We start from the raw sequence: 24,316 nt of genomic DNA, 5'->3' as shown, positions 1-24,316 counted from the left end.
GTGGGGGAAATTGAGGCACAGAGAGGTTAAGTAACTTTTCCAAGTTCACGCAGCTAGGAAACGGAAGAACCGGGATTCAAACACAGACAGCTTGGCTATGGTTCATGCTCTTACACATGTACTGTGTACTGTATTTTCAAGCATTTCTGGGATTATTGCTCTTATTTGGGTCATCTGAGGTCATTGCCTTCAACCTTGGGCTTGAGGCAGAAAGTTTCATGTTTGAGGATTTATGGATTAGGAGGCTAAAACATCTGTCCAGATTTTCTATTTTTCTAAAAGTGATGAGCTTAAAAACCTGTAATTTGTAAAGGATAACCATTTCCGAATTGGGGAGGGAGCTTTTTCTACTTTTTAAGTGGGAATTTTATGAGAATGAATAAATTTACTGAGAGAAATGTGAAGTTTTGTATCTGAATTCCAATTATGTTATTTTTTCTAATAAAGGTTAACGTTTCAAAGGGATAGTTGGCGATGAAGACTTGACCTAGAATGATGATGTTTGCAGGTACCTCCCTCTTTTTTTGCTCTTTCCCTTCACCCGTTCCTGTAGAAAGTGAAAATGCCAGGAAGAAAAATGAGGAAAGAGGTAGTATTAAATCTGGTACAAGTGCTATTTTCATGGGTGTAGGGAAGTTTTAGGTCTCCTATTTTTTACATTCTCTATAAAACTTAATTACCATTCTTCAGAGATCTACATACTGCAACAGAGCCCTGGATTACTAGGGAAACGTATTGTATTAACTTGTTCAGTGCTCGTTTCAGCAGCACATATACTGAAACTTCACTTGTTTTAAGGAGGAGACCATTATGAAAGAAGAGGAAAAAAAGAGTGAGAACCTATGAGATCAGAATCTATCTTACCACTCAATTGAATGAAATTTTTGGAGTGAAGTAGAGTTTTCTGATTTTATTTTTATTTTTAATCCTTTTTTAAAAAGATTTATTTATTTATTTGAGAGAGAGAGGGACAGAGCATGAGCAGGAGGGGCAGAGGGAGAGGGAGAGAGAATCTCAAGCAGATTCCACACTGAGCGCAGAGCTGACTTGGGCCTCGATTTCACACCCTGATATCACGACCTGAGCCTAAACCAAGAGTTGGAGGCTTAACTGACTCCATCACCCAGGTGCCCCTTATTTTACTTTTTTATGGTGTATCTTGTTCAACTTTCTTATTGAAAAATAGAAAAAAAAAAGATAACCACCATGAGTTAGTTTCAGCTTCCCTAAGACCAGAACTTAATTTGGCAGCTCTCCAAAATATCCCCCTAAGAAAAATCTACCAATTCTATTTTCAACTAAAATTAGGGAAAGACATCATGAAGTGTTGAAGTAGGGTTTTATGTAATTCAATGTGCAGATTTGAATGCTTTGCAAATTAAGGTAGCAAAAAGTTGAAACCTTTCAAATCTAGTGGATGGATAAAGTCTTCATCCTTAATATGTAATGAACATACGCAAATCATGGAAAATATTTTCTGAATGCCAATTCTTTTGCCACGTGTTAACGAAGACTGTTTCACAGTTCCAAACCAGTCATTGAGGTTAGTTTTGCTTCTTTCTCTTACCTAGTGAAAATATCCTAAGTTTGTATGCAAAATCCCCATATCCTTTTGACTTCAGACGGAGAGTTGACAAATGTTGCAAACAAGCAGTCAAATCCTGTCCATTAAGACTTTTGACGATACTATTTATGTACATATAAACTTCAAGGGTACGTGAAGATGGTTAATTAATCCTTCTGTTATTATCTTTATTATTCCCCTTCACTTTTAAAAAGGAAATTGGTAAGGAATAAAAATGACTAGAACCAGCATGATCTCTGACCAAGTTACCTGGATTTCCAATTTGATAATATTCTACTGAAGAATCACTTATAAGGGGGAGTCAAATGCACATGTTAATGGTAGTGTTAAGGAGGAGGTGGTCAGGAGTGGGGGAGATGGGGGTGGGTGGAGTGGAGAAGCAACACAAAAAGAGACCACAGCCTTCTACCATGTGCTGCTCGTGTTTTCAGATTAAGATGGGGGATTAAGGAATTTTACTCAGCAATTTGAGATGCTTTGTTAGGGACTGAGGAGATTTGAGCTGCTTTGTTCTCAAACCACATGTTAGTGAAAAAGCAAACAGGCACTTAATCCTGACAGACAGCAGAACTTGACATCAATTTGCCCCTTGGGAGGTGACCAGGAGTTCTAGTTGACAGGCTAAAATGGCCAGCCCTTGTTTTCCTGTAGCCTAATGCCAACATTCCATCCTAACCTGTATTTCTCAGCAGAGTGGCCATGATGGTTGGACTGACCAAGAGTTTCTAGATATTAGAGACCCTTACATGTTTACTAAAAAAGCAAAACAACCTTTTAAATGCAAATAATCTACAAAGGGCCAATATTTAAATAGATTTCAAACAGGTCTAATATTTTGGTCACTCGTTTTTGAAAATAAAATACAGAGAGGCTGAGATTCTTTCCTTTTGAAAATAATGGATGGTTTCCTCTAACAATAAAAATCACAAGGCAACATATCAATTTTGAGCCTATACATGATTGTGAAATAAACAGCAATTCTTATGTAGATCTTTGAGGGAAGTTCTACTGAATAACCAATTATATTTTAAGGTCATGTCCTTCAAAGTCACTGAAGTAGGACAAAAGCAAACAAAATGAAAAGGAAAGAAATTAATGGCTTCTTGAATTGGATTTGATACATTAGTAAACTTAAGTGTACACAGTCGTACAGTCTGGCACATAATCTGAAATTGTGGTGTAAAGGCTAATATTGCCATCTTGAGTTTGTGCCACCCTCAATCCATTGACCTAAAATGTACTTTTAGTAGGCTCTTGCTTTATTAAACTTTGGCGTATGTAGGGAAACCATTTGAAAATTGAATTGAAGCAGAAAACTTATAAAGCATATTTCAAAACAAATTTTATTACATTATGAAGATTTTCTGGTTGAATATTCAGCTAATCAATGGCTCCTGTACACTGGTAGGGTATAAAAATCTGTTACATCTTAACAATTAAAGAACAAGTTTTGTCACCAAAGCAAGGTGGTTATAGTTTTGTACTATTTACACACATCACTCTGAGTCAGACCACACCTCTGCTCCCACACCTCTTGCCTACTGCTCACCTCCATATAAACTCAGGAAAACCTACCTCTTCATTAACCAACTACTAACTGCTAAACCTACCTCTACACTAACACTGTAGGTGGATTTTCTCCATTCTGGTATGAATTCAAAAAGTTCTTCTTAAATAACCACAGAATTATTATTCAAAGAATCTTTCTTTTAGGATTGGTGAGACCCTCTCTATGTTTAAATAGCACCAAACTCATATTCAAATGACCATGAACACAGGATGATGGAACTTTTTGTAGAAGAAAATTAATATTACTTCAGGTGACCAAATCTGGTTGTTTTTGATTTTGAAACTTTAATTTGAAGGAAAAATGTCTTCACATTGGCCACTGGAATAAACCCATAAAGGTGTTTGTATGCTTCATTGCCAGATCTGAAGAAGAAAGACCATTTCCACAACTTTGCATGTCCTTCATTATTTATTACAAACACCAGTGGGAGAAAAATCCAAAATTTAAAATACTTCAGAGGGACACACAGTCATTCACTTCATTTAAAACAATATATGCTAGCCTTTAGATGGCCTTTGAGTTGTGTTGTGGTTCTTTGTTTTTAGGAAGGTTTACCAGGCATATTATAAGGATCAGATGCAGGGTGAGCTAAAATCAGAAACATGGTATTCGTTCATTTAACTCTGGTACAGTAGAGCAAATTCAGGGTGACTCAAGGGACACAATGTCTTGTAAAACATATGTACTTAATATAAGGGTCATAAAACTTATTAAATTAAAAGCTAGGTTAAAAATAGGAAGAAAATTTATGCTGCTGTCTAAAATAGCAATAATTTCCCTTTGGCCTTTCTCTTTCCAAGTAATATGGATTCTGGTCAGGAGGAAAAAAAAAAGCTAACTTATGAAATCTTCATTTTGTAGGACCAAATGCAAATCTCTTTTAACTGCGGCATGCATCATAATGGACAAGTGATATGGCTGAAAATAGAGGATCAGGAAGAGAAGATGTTAAACCTTGAAAGTACCCTCATGTCTAGGTTTCAAGGTGACCTTGTCCCTGAGCCTGAACAACAAACCCTACTAGTGCTAGCAGGTGTCCAGGAAGAATAGTTTAAGGGTTATGAAGACAATAGAAACACCGCTTTTTCAATAGTTGATCTGGCCATGGGGCAACAGTGAAAGGGCATGGAACATGAACAGTCTGGGGCTGCTTGGTTGGGGTGCAGCAAAGCATCCCCAAACAAAACCTTCCATCTTTGTTCAAGCAAATCCTGGGTTGTACAAAGTCTATGGAGCCCAGAAAACTTGAAGTCAAGATTTGACCTTCTATTTGCACCTCACTCTGCTGCTGGTGGGCCACACTGGGGTGAAAAATGACACATTACCCTGACAGACAACTTCAAGGGTTTGGCATGGAGGGTGGCCTCAACTTTTAAGCACCTGTGTCCCCTTTTAATTCACATAGCTAAAATAGATTGAGTATGCTCAAATGTTTATCCTCAACATGATAGCCATTTTCCTAGTTTGTGCTCCTCGATGTAGCACCTTAGGAATTGGAAACCAACATAAATATCAATTTCCTACTACTATATTCACACAGGGATTTATTTGGAATTTTATCTGCATACACAAGTCTTAAGGCTGTTGAGAAGGAACCTTGCTTGGTCATGTACCTGTTTGCTCTGAGCCCCATTCCTGCTCTTTTCTTGCTCTTTCATATCCTAGGGGGCTTAGCCCTGCAAAGTACATTGCCATCGGCCTCCTACAAAGGTTCTGCCAAGGAAGCCTCTGAGTAGAGAGGAGGGGAGAGGCTTGGATAGTCCCTGCCCTGTCCCTGTGTGCTTTCAAAGTGGTTCTGGCAATAGCTGCATCTCCTCTGAGGTCCCAGAACCTGTCCCCTTTCCTTGGTCCCTTCGATCTAGGGATGGCACTGGCTTCCTGTGATTGCCAAACTCTTGGCAGGTCTCCATTTGACTTTCTAGTTCTTTCAATACCTTTGTGACTAGTTCGTTAGTGTAAATCCCCCTGTTGAACTATCTGGTGGTCACTCTAGCTTCCTGACTAGATCCTGACTAATGTAACAACGGACTGCTTTTTCACTTAGAGGCTATGTTTTCAAAAGGTGATTCTGTTTGAAATCTTTGGGGGTGTTTCATTGTCTGCTGACCAGCGGGTAGGCTGCTGAGTCCCAGTGGTCACTTTGGCAATTGGCACCTCATTCCAACAACGTCGGAAGGCAAAATGAGGAAGTAAAAACCTCTAAGGACCTTTATAAGATGGATATTTTAGGGCTACAAGAGAAGGCACATTGAAGGGGACATGTGGACATGTTGTTGACCTTGGCTAACTCCCCTGAGCTGGACAGCACTGAGCATGAACAAGGAGGCTTCCTGTGGCCCTTGGGAAGACTCTCCCCAAACCCCATAATACATTTTTCTTTTGTCCTTGAAGTCCTTTTTTTTAAAAAAAAAAAAATTCTGCAAGTATCCTGCCAGTGTAAAAACAGCCTCATTTGAACTAACATGGGCAATACGCACATGCACACTCAGAGGTTCCACTAACTTCCTTCCATCAATAAAGGAACGCTCAAAATCATAAACCAGGTTCTCTCTCTCTTTTTGTTCTCCCTCTTTCTCTACTTGGTCATATTCCTAACAGAACGAAAGGTTGATTTCCATGATAAACCTCATAGGCTGCTTATCTGAAATGAGTTTGCCCAAAAGAGCTCTAAATGCTGGGGGAGAAAAATACCCAAACCCCAAACCAAACAGATTTGCCATTCAAAATACCTTCTTGAAGCCTGACATTTGCAGGGACCTTGGGAATACAGTAAGTGGGGATTTTAATCCTATTTCTCCAGTGACAGCTGGACCTGGACCAAACAGTTCTGCCACTAACATTGTCATTGGGTGGGATGAGTGGAGCTGGAGGAGACCATTATTTTTGCTTTTAACTTCAGAGCCTTTGGGCATCCATTCCCCATTCACAGAAGTCACACTGGCCTGAGCCGTATTTTCATCAGGCTCTCAGTAAGGCTTGGGAAAGCTTGAGAATGGAATGCTCATTTTTTTTGAAGTCTTTCTTTTGAACCCACTAATTTTATGAAATTTAAGCACATTGTTCATTGTGTAATTATAGATGAAATATTAGAGAAGTGGACTAATTATACACAATGCACTCAAGCCCAATTAAACTAGCATCTGTGGTGAATGTAAGGGTATTCTCTTTCACTAATAAGAAATACTTTCTGAACAACAGAGAATAAAATCGTTAAATTGGATATGCTGTGGAGATTATAAATATCCTATTAGCATAGAAAATGAGGGTTAACCTTATTTAATCACCGCATGCCAGATCATCAAAAGTCATATTGAACCCCTGTAATGTTACTGTATCTGTTCTGGAAAATAATAATAAAAAACCCACTATTAATAAACATAGCTCACTAGATGCTATTCTTGTGTACTAAATTAAACTGTTGGAGAAACTCAAGTATTCCCTTAATTGCTTAACAAAATGGCAAAAATACTTTTGTCTGTTCATGGCGATATTACGGCTGATTCAGATTTATTTCATCCTAGGAGCTGGAAAGGTGTGTCTCCCTAGCTAGGCAAATTAGCCTACTTCAAAATAAGTAAAATATATAATCCCTTCTAGCGAGTACCACAAGTGACCTTTTGAAAATGTAAATTAAGTGATTGCACACCTCAGGGGTGTGTTCAAAATGAAAACGTATGTGCTTGAGACATTGTGCCACCATTGCTTCAGGTATTAATTGGCAGACCATGAACCCACGGACGTTTGTGTTTTAATCTGGGTCATAGGACGTTCCAGGACTCTTGCTTTTGTGATACATCGTCTGGTCCGGGTAGAGCAACCGCTATAGTTCAGCAAGAACAAGGAGTTATCCAAATTCAAGTTATCCCTTATTAAAAGTACTGGCTGTGTGTTGTCACAAGAAAGTCATGACAGCAGAACTGAAGGCAGCAAGTTTACGTGTCACTTGCATGGCTCATAACTTGCACGGCTCATAACTTGCACAGCTGAAAGATAGAAACCAGTGAACAGGGATGGATTCCTCGGGAGCAGGTCTTTGTTGGGACAGACTGAAAGAGCTGAAATCAGTCTTCCTTTTCCTCCTTCCCTCCCTGTTTTTTTTCCCTCCCCCCCTTCCAAAGAGTTCTTGTTTATATCCCTCCCAAGATTTGAAGGTTGTTTGCCTTTTATTCTTGTAAAAATCTTAAGGAGCCTGGAATATAAACATATTTATGAATATTGAGAATGATTGTGACTATTACAACTTTATGTTCCTAATTAGGTGCATTTATTATTTTTTTAATTAATTTTTTTAAGTAGGCTCCATGCCCATCGTGAAGCCCAGTGCAGGGCCTGAACTCATGACCCTGAGATGGAGACCTGAACTGAGATCTAGAGTCAGACCCTGAACTGACTGAGCCACCCAGGTGCCCCTAGGCACATTTGTTTTTTTAAAAAAACTTGTACACCTTTTTTTTTTTTTTTTAGTTGGGTCCTTCCTCTTACTTTGCCTATGTCTTCTCCCAGAGAAAACAAGTTCAGTCCAAACTTCCATGAAAGCTCAGATGGAATTTCAAAGAAACGGAGAAGAAACTGGAGGTAAGAGGTTTGCAGGGCGCAGGGCAGCACACCCAGGTTGTCCCTCCCCAGGGGACGCAATCCAGGAGTACAGAAGGGTCTGCCTGGGAAGCTGAAATTTGAAAAAGCACAACAAAGACATAAATACAATGTGATTTGATCCCATATGTTTCAGGATGCCAATGCAAAGGAAGCCAGGTGTATGTGCAAGAGAAACTATAGGGGACTCCTTTTGTGTCCTCGGGACCAAAGCCTGCTAAGCCAAGGACGGAGCTTTTTCTTTCGTTTCAGTTTTTCTCCAGGTTCTTTGGCTTTTAAGGTCACTTGCACCCGTAATATATAATATATATATATATATATATATATATATATAGTCTTCTTTGGCTCCCTTCTGCTACAGAGAGGGCAGTGTGAAGTAAATAGAGTGTTAATAATAACAGCTATTTTTGCCCTTTGAGCAAACCAACAAGTAAGAGTTTCAGCCTTTATTTTTGTTCTCCTTAAACCCAATGAAAAGGTGCTCTGCCTTTCAGGGGTAATTTTTACAATTCATTGGAAGTGCTGGGTGCATTAAAGACAGTCCTGTGCCTACACATTTTAGGTGAGGTTGTGGGTCTGCCATGACAAGATCACTTTAAGTGGACCTTCTTCCTTCTTTTCTTTTTTATTCTCTTCAGGTCCAGCTTGCATAGTGATTTAGCCAGACCTCAGCATCATCACATTATGGGTAAATGGTTTGGTTGTGACACGGGATCATTTTGACTTCAGAAAAGCAGTAGTCAGTGTCTAGAAGGAAAAAAAAAAGCTCTTTATTGAGACGATCAAAAGGGACATAAAGGCAAAAACTGACTTTCACTGCAACAGGACTGAGGACCAGGCCTCCAGTGTCCTTATTGTAATTCATTGCTTATTTCTAGGCCCCATGATAGAATTCTTCCATAACAGACAGAGGACTTTGTGAAATTGTAAATGAGTATGACTTCAAGCACTCTGTGGAAATCTATTCTCCCCCTATAGCCCATACATTATTTCTGCTTACTTATGGTGGCTCACATTTCCCGTAACTATCAAAGAGAACTTAATTCAACTCACACCACATCACTTTAAAATTGTGCAGCTCTCTTAATCAACCTTTGTATCAGCCACAAATGTGCAGTATGACCTAATTTGAAAATGTCTCAAAGTGCTGACTCAAACTGTTAGTGAATAAAGGCTAGTCATTACCATTATGACACTAATGTGATGCAAAATAAAATTGAGTTGCATCAGCTGAACATTAGTTTGCAAAAATATTAGTGATTGAAGCCATTTTCTGTTCATATTTTATTTATACTTATATATATGTGTATATACATACATATGCATATATTTATTTATTTTTTGTTTTTCTGAAAGTCTTGCAATGAAATTTTTAAGTGCAGAGGAAGGAAGTCACATTTTTAACACTGACAAAGCCACTAGATTAACAGTAGATCATATGTACATAATGATCTCCCCTCTATAAGTTGAAAACATATGCTTGCTGAGTTCTTATTAGAATATATATATACATATAAGCACTAATGTATGAAAATTATCTTTTTCCCTGTACTTTGGTGCCAGATTCTAAGATTTTCAACAGTCTTGGAACTATTTATTACTTACTGCTTTGCCTCACTCACAAATTCTCTGACTTGCATGTTTTGGAATAATAAGAATTTGAATTTATTTCTTTTATGGACTCTCTTTCCAATTTCTTTACTTGACCAATAAAAATTTTTTGAGATAGAAATACTCTGAATAAATATTGTCATTAATTACTTTTGAGCAAAACAAAGTAGGATATAGGACTGGAAATTATTTAGCCTCACCCCTACCAATAATACTTAAAGGAATGCACCATAAATTATTTTTTTCTTATACAGTTTAGATGGTTTTCAAGAAATGCACATGTACTTATTTAATGCTTACACATCCCCGAGCTAGTATTGGTTTCAATCTGTAAACTGATCATTAATAGTTGAAAATAAATTGGCATGAATCTTTCCTAAATTAGAGAAATTGTCCCAGTGGTCAATCAGAAATTCTGCTCTGCATCCCAGTTCGGGTCTCTTGAATTCTGAAAATTCTGAACAGAAAAGCTATGCATTAGTGATTAAATACTTCTGATTTTATTTATTTAACAGTGAGAACAAGTCAAGCACACAAATACAAAGGAGATGGGTTATTCTTTAAAATTTTCAAGGGTAAGAAGTTTTGGCTATCAAGAAATTATTTAACTTGATAGAGTGGTGATATATATATATATATATATATATATATATATATATATATAGACACTCTTTGTAATGTATCACTACAAGTAATTGGTAGAAAATACAGCTAAATTATAATGCTGACAAGCTTAGTTCATTCACTTCTTAGAAAAACAAGTAAAACTTTAAAGCAAGATGTGTAGAAATTTGCTACTATGTGATGACTTTAGTATTTGAGTCCGTTTTACATTATGTCACATGTGGTTTGGGCTGTTTTTATGACCTATGTTTTATTTCCACATTAAGATAATCCAGATTTTAAAAAAGTAAGTTTGAAAAACTTCAAAGCGGACTTGCCAAAACCAGCATTCAGCAGCACGGGTGCTCTCGAGCACACACACAGGCACACTTTCAATTTACCTAAAAAAAAGAGGATCACCTTTTTCAGCTAAAATACCATTGTTCTTACTTTTAGGTTCCAGGGGAAAAGGGTGTGTGGGTGTGATTGCTGTAAATGGATTGCCAGTCTCTTAACAGTCCATCATTCTTAAATGATAGAAGTGTAGCAGCAGCCTCTGAGAAAAACCTTTCCTGTGGATTTGACTTTGTCCACGCCAGGACAAATTGCGTGCAAAGTTGGAATAATTCTGAGATGTAAGACACCTCCATGACTGTCCTTGGAAGACTGAGGAGCTGACATTCCTCTTTGGAAGATGAGGGGAGAATGGCCCCCCTGCCCTCTTAATTGATGATTTACTGTGCCCTCCCCTGGGGCCACAACCGATGATCTGGAAGCTTGTTGAATTTTGAAGCAAATACTAAATATAATCAATATATAAAAATATAAAAAAAGAGAGAGAAAAAAATGCAATGAAAATTTATGACCTTAACATTCCTTCAGGGTCAAGCAATTTATCAAATTCTCTCACTTTCTGGTTTCAATTACACAGCCATTGTGGAAGGAACTTATTTTAGCAGGTTCATTTGCCTCAGTGGGGAATACAGGACTTTGGCCTAATGCTTCACCTTTAGTGCAGGCCATTTGAGCCTTAGAACAAATACCAATCATCACTCTTTGGGAAAAAAGAATCTGCATCGGCGTGGCCTATTGGAATGGGGTTTCTGTCAAGGTAAACGGTTGTCGGCAATGACTGTGGTAGAGTGGCGATAAATCCCATTTTATTGCTGAAAAATTCCAGCTTCTCTCCATGCCTGACAGCTCCCCACATTCTCATACCCATTTGGGCAATTTCTGCGCTATGTCCATCTGGTTCTCATTACCTCTCAACCTGCCTGCGTCTGATCCAGAAAAAGTGCAGGTCAGAGACAGGGGAAAAGAACCGAGGTGATGGACAAAACAGAAAGCAGGGGGGTGGCCCTTGGGGGTCGGGGTAGAGGTGAGGAGCAACAGGGAATGGGGGATCCCAGCTTAGGGTTGGACCAGTTGCTGGAAGGGGCCAGTTAGAGATATTACAGAATGATAACGACAGAGCCCCAACCAGGAAGCCAGAGGAACCTGTGTCTTTAGATTCAGGCCTTTAAAAGGCACCTGCTTTAAGGTGGAGGAGGGAGAGACAATGTGGTGGGTGGAGGGGGCAGATTAAGAGAAGCAGAGAAGGGACAGTCCAGCCCATTTCCTCTATTAAGGGCCTATATCAAGGAGTGGAGGACCTAGTCTAGAAGAGAAACGAGCGTCAAGCATCAAGGAGCTTGGAGCGCCATGTACACAGTTGGCATGCTTCCACATATGGGGATAAAACTCTGCTAGAGATTCTATTTTGGTTCAAGAATATAATCTTTTGAAGATGAAAACTCTAGGGCCTTCAACAGAGTTGTCGCTATTCATTTTTCTGAGAAAATTAATATTTAAAATGAATGTGTCCTAATCAGTGCCTTTAGGATGGGCTCATTCATGGAATGAAATGACAGGGCTAGCGCTGAGTCACCTGGGTATTCATAACCCTACACATGATCACTTTCAGAGCTGCTGTGCATTTATGCTCTCAGAAAGTTGGCCTCATTCTCTGAAGCTGAAATCCTTTTGATCATAATTGCTCCTGACTTAAAATTACCTAGAGTCCCCATAAGATGCCTCCTGGGGACAAAAGAAGTAAATATGGTAAATATCTGACAATAGGTCTTAACAATAAACCTCCTTAAACATTAAGCGACATTAGACTAGGACAAAATTATATATGTATAGATGTTTAATATAAAATTTGCTTGTTATTATTGTGCTGGGGTAATTATAATTAATACTAAAATAAAATTTATGGAAAGTATATTGAAGTATAAATTTGAAGATCCGGGAACTTGTAATAAAGAAAAAATAAAATTAGCTGAATGGTGAGATGGATGGTAGTTATTTTACACCTGTTCCAAAGGCAAATGCTACATAAAAATGTCTTAAAACCAGGTAGGGGATGTGTTCTGAAACATGTTGGAAAGCTATGGCATTGCTATGATTTGCAGACGGTCTACTATGCTAGGTGAGTTTGGACAGACAATATCTCTTAGCACCTTCTGCACCCCGGGGCTGCAGGGTGCATTTCAGGTCCTCAAAGTTCACTTTTTTGACAGTGAGACCGCTAAGTGCTGCCACACATGTCTCGGTTTTATTCGTTGAATTCTGATTTCAAAATTGTATTAAATTTTAGTTGCCGAGCTGGACCTCGTAGACAGGAGACACTGGCTTCCAAAATTTGAGATTTAATTTCTAAAATTTTAAGCCGTACGTACTCAGAAGAAATTCTATAAAATGTACCTGAAGTTGTAAGTGAACACCGCACAGGACATTTCAGTGGAGAAAGAGATTGTCAGGATTTTAAAGTTAACTAGATAATTTGGACTGAAGTAAATTACAGGTGATCAAAAATAGAAGTTTGTTATTTTGGCAGCTTTAAAACGAATACCTTTAGTCAACAAATACAGTTCTAAAACCGACATTTTCACGTATACATATTAAAAGGCATAAACCTTTGGCTAGTGCCACGTATCCATTAAAATGGCCATAGTGAACGGCATCTCTAATTTGGAAAGTAATTTCAGATTCTTAGCCCCAAAGAATCTCTCTCGCTTGAACTTTACTTTTCTGGGCTGTACATGTATCAGCGATGTGATCATTGGAACTCTAAGGGATATTTGTTTCTCTTAGTAGCATAGCAGAAAATTAATGGCGTGGGGGAGGGAGAAGTGACAACTTAACGTGATGCTTGATAGCTGTTTACTTATAAATGTGTGTCCAGATTTCAGTGTCCTGTAAAAGAAAGGGAAAATAAAGAAACCAAAGCATTCATATGGCTTTTACGCAACTTAGGACACATGGAAGAAAGTGCTTAGAAGGCTAGTGAAATATTTACTAAACAAATCATTTACATTAAACTTTTATATACGCAAAACGCAGAGCACCTACAAAAAGAGAACCAACTTGAGCTATAAGAAATATTTCGGCATCAAAATGGTTAATAGTATTATAGCTTCAAAAGAGCCTATTGGCTCACCCTCAAGGATGCCCTGCAGTTGTTGTGAAAGTCATCAGATGAAGCTAGCCTTCTCAGCTAGCCTTTAGATTTGTCTGCTAACAGTAAAAATACTATAATAAATCGGTAACATATGTTGCCAGGCAAGGAAAAGTGATACAAATAAAGAGACCAGGAGACCCAAACCAAGTACAATGTGAAAAGAATTTAACTTTCAATCTATTCGTTGGCTAATTATCATTTGAAAAGTAATTTGAAAGTGTTAGTTATTTGCTTATATTCTTCCTCATTTTTCTTTTTTTCTCTTCAGATTGCATTCTTACCCAAATACTCTTCGTGATTGCCTGCTTTGCGGCTTTGGGGTAAGTCCCAGCTTTCCACAACCTTAAGAAAAAAAAATGCATAACATAAAAGATGCCAAAAAGACTTATGTGTCCTGATGTGCGGGTTTTGTGAAATATACATGGGTTTGTGTGTTGGGGGGGCGGGGAGCAATGTTGGTAATGAAATAAAGAGAAGGGGTTTGTTTCTGCAAGGATCAAGAGTGTGCGAAAGTGTGCATTGCAAACGAGGCTCCCTTTAGGAAAGCCACCTCTGGAATGGAAATGACAAAGCTTGGAACACACACAATCAATTATTTTCACTAGCATTTAAAATATAGAAAACAAAATCTGCTTTGGGAATTGACTGAATATTTTATTTAGCTTTTTTATTGAGACATCCTTTAAAAAATGGCATAATATAAATAGTTTTACAAAGCAACAATATAATCAATCTCTAAACTAGAATATAAATCAAGGATTTCATTAACTGCTAGTAGCCAGTTTAAATTGTAGTCTTGTCCATAATGTCTATCTATCTATGTATGTCCAAGTTATATTAAAAACCTTTAAATGGCTTTGTAATATCAGCTACATCTAGCTATTATAATAATTAATGGTACTGTTTTATAAATCAATACATGTATTCTTGATAAATTCATATCCAGTTAATGGTGTAATTTAAATAAAAAATTAATGTAATAAAGGACATACAGAAACAGGCAGGAAATCTTTAAAGGTTAAGAGACAAATTTGTCTAAATTCATTTTTAAACTGTTTTGAAAAAGTTTATACTTAAAATCAGCTGAGATTTACCTTGTTTCTGTAAAACTAATCTTGCCATGTCTATTGGTATCCAGTAATGAATCCGTAGTTATTTTCTTTTTTAACTGTTAAGTTTTAATTACGTACTTATGATACTATGAGATACTTTACTATCATTATACTCTTTTGCAATTATTGAATATTCTTTATAAAAATAGAACAAAACTAAAAATCTCAAACCAGGAATTTATTTTTAATACATGAGTGAAATGTAAATGCTTTATGTATGTATTTTTATATCTCTAAGTGAACTGTTCTGAGCATCTCCAAAGCCATATACAAATTTTATTTAAAGCGAAAAAGGACTGATTAGTTCAATAAATTTGCATGCGCAAGAGCCCAGCGTTTTTACTGCTTTCACTGAATGAACATCCTAGGAATTTGAGAAAGAAAAGAAAAATGCACTGAAGAGTCTGAAATGTATTTTAACGCTGCACACGGGTGGAGAAACGCACTACAAAGAGAAGAGTGTATCATTGCTCTGATTTAAAAAATACATACCAAAGGCATATTAAGGAATAACAAGATCTAGAAAAACAACTGGATGTTGTATGTTATCAAATACGATCTTAAATCTTTCCAAATAAAATTTCATTTGGTTTAGAGAGTAAGCATTTTGCACAAAATATATTTCAGAATTATGCAGACCAGTCTGCCCTGCCATTCTCTGTGACATGGTGCAGAAATGTTACTTTAATCCACCGAGCTTTTTCTGACATTTTTCTTAACATTGCTGAGCCTTATTTAGAGCAGCAAAGGAGATGTGTGCAGTTTCCTTTGACACTGATGGGTGTTTCAAAATGTTACACGAAAGAGAGGGAGAGAGAGAAAAGATTTGCTGCCAGTCACTTTATCAACAGAGCTAGAGGAGCAATTACTATTTGTTAAAAGTTTACATTTCAAATGAAGCTAAATTTTAAAGAAGGCTCATCCTTTTAAAAGCCTGCTGCTTGGAAGAAGGGGAAGAGAATACATGTTAGTGATCACATGTTAAAGTGCACTCAAGTACTGGAACCATTTAAAATGTATTGTGTTTTTAGATGAAACCTACAGCAAAACCACTCCTAAGAGGCTTAATTTAGGTTTTATAGGAGGAACATAAAAAAGACCAGGTTACAGCAACACGCTGAAATATGGGGTACATTTTAAATATCTTCATTTAAAAACGTATGTTTATTTTCCCTCCTGGGATCACTAACGTGTGTGTCGACAGAGAAAGCATGGACATGCTACATTCTTAAAAATTATCTGTTAAAGGGATCACATTCCAAGACAGGTTTGAGCATTTTTATTACTACCGATAACCTCTTAATTATGTCACTGCTTCCACTTGTTAATCAGGGACATTCAACATGGTTAACCAGTGAGTGGTTGCCTTTAGATGACTACATTATTATTAAGAATTAAAAACTCATTTTATTCCCATCATCATGTTATTGCATCTATGATTTTAGTACTGCTAAAAACTTATTTACCTGCTTTAAATACAGAACACCTAAGAAAATGTCTAGGTGCCCATAACAATGTTGTTAATTACTTCTAGGTGCAGCTCATGGAAAGCTTTAAGGGATAGATAATTTTACTTTTCCTGTCTCACCGTGCACCCCCTCCCCCCGTCCCTGCCTTCTCCTCCCCCGCTGCCTCCCCCACCCCCCCACCTCTCCCACAATTCCTATTTGAACCAATTTTAGGTTTCTTCTGTAGCCACCAGCGTCTGAGATACTCAGAGACTTTTTTCAGAGAGCAAGGTGTAAGTGGAGTAAATAAAAATCATGTTTCACTGTTGCTTTATCAACCCTCTTAGGTAGTTTTCCTGCCAGCCAAACTGCGCTGTTAAGACCCAGAAAATTATGCAATAGTGACTTCTTTGAGGTTCTCTAATCAGATGATGGCCGGTGTTAGGAGGGAAAGGCCCAAGGCCATGTTGCTGGCACTTAATGCTGGGCTTGGTCATTACTTGTCTGGTAGAGAGACCAATAAACAGATGATTACTATCCTATAAGGAGCCAATATTTTACATTTATCCTAGTTATTTCTTTTCTTTTCTTTTCCATGTCTTATAACAGCAAGTATTTGTCAAGAAGATCTATAAGGAATAACCTCACAGGCCCCTAAAAATAAGAATTTTCCTAGCGTGAAATGATGCCCTTTGTGGAATGGTGAGAATGATTTTGGTCTTTATAAAAGCAAAGGTTTGCTTACTTTAAAGTCCTTTTCTTTCAGCGGTGGACAGTCCCAGACACCACCCCCACCTCCTGTCCCCTTCTCTGTCCACGACAGGTTCACAGGCTGCAACCAAGGGGTTTTAAAATGCAAATATTTATATTGGAGCTCTGGCAATAACAGAGTCATTTTGCTTCCTCTGTTAGCCTGTGATAATTGATGCTTCATACCTGGAACTACGTTTCATTTATCTCTTTACACATGAAGATATTACATAAATAAGAGATAATTTATGGAAAGGAAACGACCATTTGCAATAATAATCCTAAATTTGACTATATAATCTTGAAAGACTTGAAGAGTCAAAGATGCAGATTTCTGCAGATTTCTACAGTTTTAAAGAAAACTTGGTTGCAACTGGGAAATTTGTGCATTTTTGAACACTTACTGAATTTGAATGCCTGCATGGATTCAAAAAAAAAAAAAAGGGAGGGATAAAAGGAAGACAGGAGAGAAAAGGTGTGAATTTTACACGTGCTATAAACTAATGCACTCAACCACACGTTCAGACCTCTCGTGACAGTCTCACTGACTTTCTCTTTATATCCGAAAATCATTTTGAAACAGCTTAACGCAAATTGCAGAATAGCGAGTCTTCTCAGGTGCCTTTTCTTCCGCGGGATCCTCATCTTAGAGTGAGCAGAGGTACACCTAGAACTGGACCCCGATTTCACAACCTCATACAAAGCCAGGCGATTCTTGAGCCAAACAAACAAAGGGGGTGTAAACGATTTCATTTATTTTCATAACCCTCCTCTTGCACAAGAGCATCTTGCCGTCTTTGTCAAAGTGAATGACAACAATTTGGCTAACTCTCTCTGAGCTGCACTCAACAGTGACAGGTGAATTATCAGAGGCCCTGCACTTCTTATTATCAGAGGAGAAGCCATCAGGGGGACGCATGGAGGATCCCTCTCCCTTGTCACTATTTGTCAGTGGGACAAGGGCCACTGCTATGGGTAGCTGACAGGTAATTTCAACAATAACAATTACTCCTATTACTGGTGTCATAAACAATTCGCCCAAGGCATGACAATAGCCAAGCTTTATAATTCAATGCCATATAAGTAAATGCCAGCAGGTAACAAGTAATTTAGCTCCAATCAAGCTTTCACCCCGGCATTAATATTGTTAGTGCAAGAAAATGGAAAATTGAAAAAATTCAATATGTTAATGAATTAAGAGAGGTTCAAGGGCTAGACGGAAGGGTTGAAAAAGGGAAACCAAAATTATTATTGTGTCATATTTGGTGCCATCCCGAGGGCCAAAGAGCAGTGTAATTACTTGAAGATAAGAAGGGGAACCAGGATTGCCGTTGCCTAGGACTTCAGCCCTGGGAAAAATGTGACATGGCCTTTCAGAATCCCCTCTCTCCAATTTCTGAAGGATAGAAGTAGAAATATGAGAATGTGTGTATAATGCAGCATTTCACTGGCTCCCCCCCCCACCTGAAATATTTCATATGAAACAGAGGCGTGAGTATCAAAGGAACATTTCCGTCTGTTGAAGAAAATCACATCAGCACCTGCTTCCTTTACATTAAGTCTTGTAATGAAACTATTTTAGTAAAGCCTATTTTTATCTGTGGTGAAGGTAATGCTGGAAATCCCTCTGCTCTCCAGCGGTCCACCTTCTGGAAATGGACTGACTAGAGGACACAGTCCAATCTTCCTCCATAAAACTTCCTGATCAAACGAATTTGCAATTTCAGGATTTGTCCAGTAAGACAATGTGCCATCCTGGTGACAGCAGTAAGAGAATTTGAAAATCTCTAATTAGGAGAGCTGCAGAGCAATTAACGCATGTCAAATTTTACTTCATCAAGTGCCACTCTAATTTTCCTCTAAAAATTAATGGATTTTTTTTTCTTTTGGTATGTGTGTGTGTGTCCCCTTAAGGCAATGTTGATTCAAATCTGCTCAAGATGCAGTGTTGCACAGCTAAGCATCTTCTTGATTACAATCCGCCACACTTCTAACTGCGCTCATTCTCACTGCCGCGGATACTTTGTCAACAGTCAAATTACACCACGCTGATAACAATGCATAATGGTGTTCCTCCTCCGAGGCCCCTGGCAGGAGACGGGGTTCATAAAAATGTGATGTTTTCTTCTCAACTGTTTCTAAAGGAAGTTTGTATGACCAGGTCACTAGTCAGGCATTAATTTTTTGAAATTAATTTGTTAATTACAAGAAAAGGAATGCAATGATAGAATACGAAAATATCTCATTGAAAAAAAAAATCAGAGGAAGAATGAGGAATTGAGAATATCTGTGGCCAAAGTTTTGCTTAGACACTTTGTTCGGAGACATTTTCAAGAGCACTAGTCTTGGTAAAATACCAGGGTTTCTTTCTTTCTTTTTTTTTTCTTTACTTATGAGCTATAAACATTAGAAGCCTCTCTTGAACAGACAGTATTTAGATTGTGAGAGAAGTTTGTTTAACTGCCATATTTGCCAGAATCCTCAAAACATCACAGGACACAGAAGATAAATGACGTTTTTTTTTTTTTTTTTTTTTTAAGGTCAGGACTGTATCTTCCAGATAAATGTTGATTCATTTTAACTATTTTTTGTCCTACTTGCTTGTTGCAGATTCATGTGCCTGAGTCATCAGCACATGTGAGGATTATTTCTCACTGAAAAAAAGAAAGAAAGAAACAGTGATTAGATGATTTTACATTCAGTCTTTTTAGAGTTTATTCAGATTTTATATTTCTAAAACATGATCGGGTCCAAAACAAAAATGGGGAAATTAAACAAAATGCTGAACGTATCTCTTTGCAGGTTCTTCAGGGAGTGGAGAACATTCACGTGGATTGACATCCCAATTTTCTCATCCTGTAAGTATATTTTTGAGTCTATGTTTTCTTTAGTCACATTTATTTAGTTAAAAAAAATATAAATTCATGGAGTATACACTTCATTTTTTTTTAATTCACAGGTTGAAGCCGGCTTTTTCATTTACCGACAACTAACTCAAAAATCTTAAATTTGATATTTTGAGGTTTGCATTTCCAAATATCCAAAAACTCTTCCTTTTCTTATGGCCCCTCCCCGGCATGTTCTGAAGTGGTCTATTTCAAACAAAAGAAGATGACATCCCTCTTTCAACTAGCAAATGTTGGATTCTCTAAATCGACTGGGGGCAAACTGGAAGTTTTGCAATTAGATTCACACAAACTGAATTACGTTCCTTATTCCCAAACATTCTTCTTCGAACTTCACAAATATAACAACACTGAGTTTTTAGAGTTTCCTGTGGCTTGTTTACAAATAAAGGTATCTCGATAAAAACCAAGCCCTGTGTATTTTTGAAAAACGAAGACATGAAACGATCTCATTTTAAAACATTACAAAAGGATTGTAAAGGGAAATTTAAAAGGAGAAAACTTGATTATATAATGCAATCCAGCAGTAATCAATTTTACCTTCAATATCTTGCTTTTGTTTTCAAAATGCTAAATAAACAATACATAATGCATCCCTCATCAGCCAAACCATGGAGGCTCTGTGCTCAAATAACAGGAAACATATTCAATTTTCCTAACAGAAGACAGTTCATTAAGCTGTGCCACATCAAATAAAACTTTAATTTCTCCAGCATCAGAGTCGCAATGAAAGCAATTGAAGAAGATGAGCCATATGGTACTTCTATCAGCAAACACATATTGCTCATTCCCCCAAAGTTTTCTAATTCTGCTCCCCAGACCTGTGTAATATAGATAATGTGCTCCGAGAGCAGCAACCATGAGCTATCTAGTGTACACTTCTAATACTGTATTTAATGGGAAATAATGAATCATAAAAGCCTGAAGAAGACGGCTTTTGCTAACCTAAATCTCAGCTGTAATTTCATTGTTCTGCGCCTAAGATGCTGTTCGCCCTTTCCAAACAACAGCAGTTGAACATAATTATGCTGCTTCAAACCTGGGCTTGAAAAAGCATCCCTAATATAACCAAGTTTCTATTAACTCCTGAAATCCTGAATTTAATGATGCACTGATGCAGACATCGAGGTAACAGAGCGTGTGTCATTTTAAAACCCAAACAAGCATTTTCTCCTTCTTCTCTTTGGCCAGACTGCTCCATGCATTTATGCTCCCTCCTCTATCCCCCTCTCCACCCCCCACCCCCGTGCAACAGGAGTGGCATGATTAAAAATGAGGAGATTTTCTTGTTATTAGCAAATTTGACATTTGCCTGATGAAATGCACATAAAATGTGAAAGCTACACAGTACTCAGAAGAAATGTCTCCACTCCAATGCAAGCAACAAAGATGAAATAATTTAGGCAAAGGCAATGTAAAGATCCTCGTACATCTCTGCTGCAGAATGCTAGGATTGTATTATAAATGAAAGAACCAAATCTTGCTGAGCTTCTAGAGCAATAGTATTTTGACACATGGGACGAGTATAGTGTTTCTTCTCTCACCTCAACGGCTTTGATTATTAACCTAAACATCAGATGTAGGCTCAAATGCAGCAATTTCCTTGTCATGGGTCCAGCCTGTCTCTGGCAAGATCTTGGGGCTGGGGTGTAATTCCTTTCTAGAGAAAAATGTTCCTTTTTTCCCCCCAAAGAGGATGATGACTTTAGCTCTTCCATTTTTAAAGCTCATCAAATCAATATTTTACCAACACAGTGCTAGTTTAAAACACTATCAAATAACACCGCAGATACATATTGAAAACATATTTTAATGGTTTTGTTTGTTTTCGCATCATATGAACCAAGGACGATTAAATTAAAAAGAGACTTTTAAAAGTTAGAGATTGCCTTTTTAAAGCTTATTAAAATCAGCATGTTACATGCCTGTCTCTGAATTAGCTCTACACACTTGATTGCCATCATTAAAACTAGTTGTTTGGGTGCTGCTCTGTGATGGTTCAAACCCTTCCTCAAAGCCGATTCTTACTAGTTATTAACTTGAAATCTCTTTCCATTGAAATTAAAAAAAAAAAAAATCATTCTAGCCAGTGGAAGAAACAAGTCACCAGAAAGTGAAATAGCAGAGCGAGACAGCAATCTTAAACCCCGAAAAGACCAACAGGTAAAATAACTACAGCAACATCTAAAACACACTCAGGGAAAAAAAAAAAATCACAACGACAACACAGAAGCAGTCCATTGATTATATTTCATGAATGCCTTAAAACAAATGTTTAAACAGTTTTCTGAAACAGTGCAGAAAACCTCTGCATGCTCCACTGGGTTGCAATGACAATGGTCTATTGCAATGTAAAACACGCTGGAGGATAAAAAGGTGCTTTTTGTTACCATTTTATCAAAGCTGTTCATCTTCGAGCTGCAGGCAGCATTTTGCTGGAATTGCAGATATTTCTCTGTCCAGGCGCCTTTGTTTGTGCATCTCATTTGCATATATTTATCTCCAGCTGAGGGTGCTTTCTGCTCATTAAGGCCTCCCTCCACATTATTTCATAAGCCAGCCGCTAAGAGGGATTTCACCTGTGGTGACTGAGCCAAGAGGGGTGAAAAACGAAATTCTTCATAAAAAGGAAATCTTCGGAGTCTCTTCCCCTATAAATGGGCACCATTTGTGTTAAACAGCCTCTTGTCATGATAGATGCCTCCAGAGGTCAGGGGTTAAAGTTGATTTGAAGGTCAGCAGTAAAACAACAGACAAACCAGACGCCAAACTGGTTCCTTTGCTGTCGGTGGGAGCTGTGGTACAAACAGGTCTTGAACCTTTTTCAACCTCTAATAAAACAGGGGATGAATCTGAAGTGGATCAACCAGGCCCCTGAGGCAGCGGCCACAGAAAAACACAAATAATATCAATATCAGGCAGCCACGGGAAACAATGGGGCATTTCTCCGTGCAACATGCATGCTGCTATTGTTTCAAGGGCTGGGGAATTAATTCCACTTATTTATTTAAGGCGTGTCAACTCACTGCCTAAACCTGTTTCAGTGTCAAGATGAATAAAACTTTTATGGCTCATAAAATAGAGCCATTCATCTCAATGTTCTTTGTGGTACGTGGTGTTTTGTTTTGTTGTTTTTTTGTTGGGTTTTTTTTTTCCTGGCATACTGAGCTAGGCCTCTGCTCCTAAATGGTGACATCTGAACTCACTGTTGCTGTGATCCACACCATATTAGAGAAAAAAAATTATTTCACCGGCAAGTGGACCTCAACAGAAATGACAAGGAAAGCATTTTAGCTGTGATGTAATTGTCCCAAAATTCCTCTTAAATACTCCTCATGCGGTCGCATCTGCTTTGAGCGTGCGTTATTTACAAAGCAGAAGTTTCATTGTTTTATAGGAGAGAAAAGTTCAAACATGATAGCAATAAAAAAATTAGTTTCCTAGACTATTATACATTTCATTTTACCTTGTTAGGGTAGCCCTTCCCATTCATCCTTTTTTTTTTTTTTTGCCCAAGTTTTCACACATAGTCAGCTTGCACCCAGGTAATAATCCAATGCCTTCTTTAGCTCCAAAGCTTTGACTTTTATGTGTAATTTCCAACATAAAATGCCAAACATAAATGGAAAGGAAAATGCATTGAAGTGCATTTTGTATTATAGGTTTTTTCAAAGTTCAGTTGTAGAATTAACTTTACTTTTGATATCTGACTCATGAATTGAATAATCATATCATACATTAGTATCACACAAGTTAGCAAACAAGTTAACATTTATGAAATGCCACACACAATGCTAAGCACACACGCATTTTCTCATGCGATTAGTAGTGACAATTCAATCCAAGTCACAGAAACCCAGGCAGAATGGGCTGTAATAATAACCCTCTTCCTCACCCAGAACACATCTTAGTTAAAACACAAAGTTCCAGTCAAACAGTCTCATCATTCCTGCAGATGCTTTCATAGGTAACATCAGGGGAATATGATTGCTTTATATTAAAAGGAGCAAAAAAGCCACAATTTGATGATGTTTCACGAAGTCTCCCATCACAGCTTAACTCATGTATGGGACAGCCCTTTGCTCTATTGCAGTGTAAATTGATTTGTGGATGAATCCCTTACTATGTTGCCCCGGTGGCTCTTCTTCTGGGGCCTCCCGTGAATATTGTACTTAGGATGCCACATTATTTCTCATTTAGTCAGTTGGTGGGTCAGTTTTTCCACCCAGCCTCCAGTTTCTCCAGCAAGTAATTTCTTTGAGAATAGTTCAAACAGAAGTTGAGCTTTCACAGTTTGCCCGTGCACAAAGAACCCTCCTGGGGAAGGAGGGTTCAGTTCTTGGGTGCCAGGCACGGCTGGAGATCGAACGGCTCTGTACTTGCCGCTGGACCTGGTGCGCGTGCGCGCGGCTTTGCACGGGGACGGCCCATTTACCAGGCAGCCCTGTTGGAAAATGGAATTGCTTTGAAGTGGCCGGCAGGCTCTGAGAAAAATATTTCAACTCAAAATTGATTGGGGTTTGGTAATCTATGTCAATGTGTTCTCATATAAGCACGGAGCGGGAGATTTTTCTTCTATAACCAATTACAGTTTAAAAAATGCAAGTAGTCTTGCTTCACACAAGGAGCGCAACTC

At 38.0% G+C, this 24,316-nt stretch overlaps 1 long non-coding RNA gene across 2 annotated transcripts; it reads left to right on the top strand.

Moving 5' to 3' along the window:
* Window positions 1–7,675: 7,675 nt before the first annotated feature.
* Window positions 7,676–20,086, top strand: LOC144379355 (uncharacterized). 2 transcript variants are annotated; one of them, XR_013442183.1, is made up of 5 exons: window positions 7,676–7,730; window positions 13,733–13,784; window positions 16,634–16,726; window positions 19,577–19,632; window positions 19,734–20,086. It is a non-coding gene; the product is annotated as an uncharacterized LOC144379355 (long non-coding RNA). The 2 variants fall into 2 exon arrangements; XR_013442184.1 differs by lacking the exon at window positions 16,634–16,726.
* The last annotated feature ends 4,230 nt before the right edge of the window (window positions 20,087–24,316 follow it).

Source organism: Halichoerus grypus, chromosome 10 (genome assembly GCF_964656455.1).
Source record: "Halichoerus grypus chromosome 10, mHalGry1.hap1.1, whole genome shotgun sequence".
Classification (NCBI taxonomy): domain Eukaryota; kingdom Metazoa; phylum Chordata; class Mammalia; order Carnivora; family Phocidae; genus Halichoerus; species Halichoerus grypus.
Note: the sequence above shows the minus strand (reverse complement) of the source record. Positions and strands in the feature narration are given on the sequence as shown.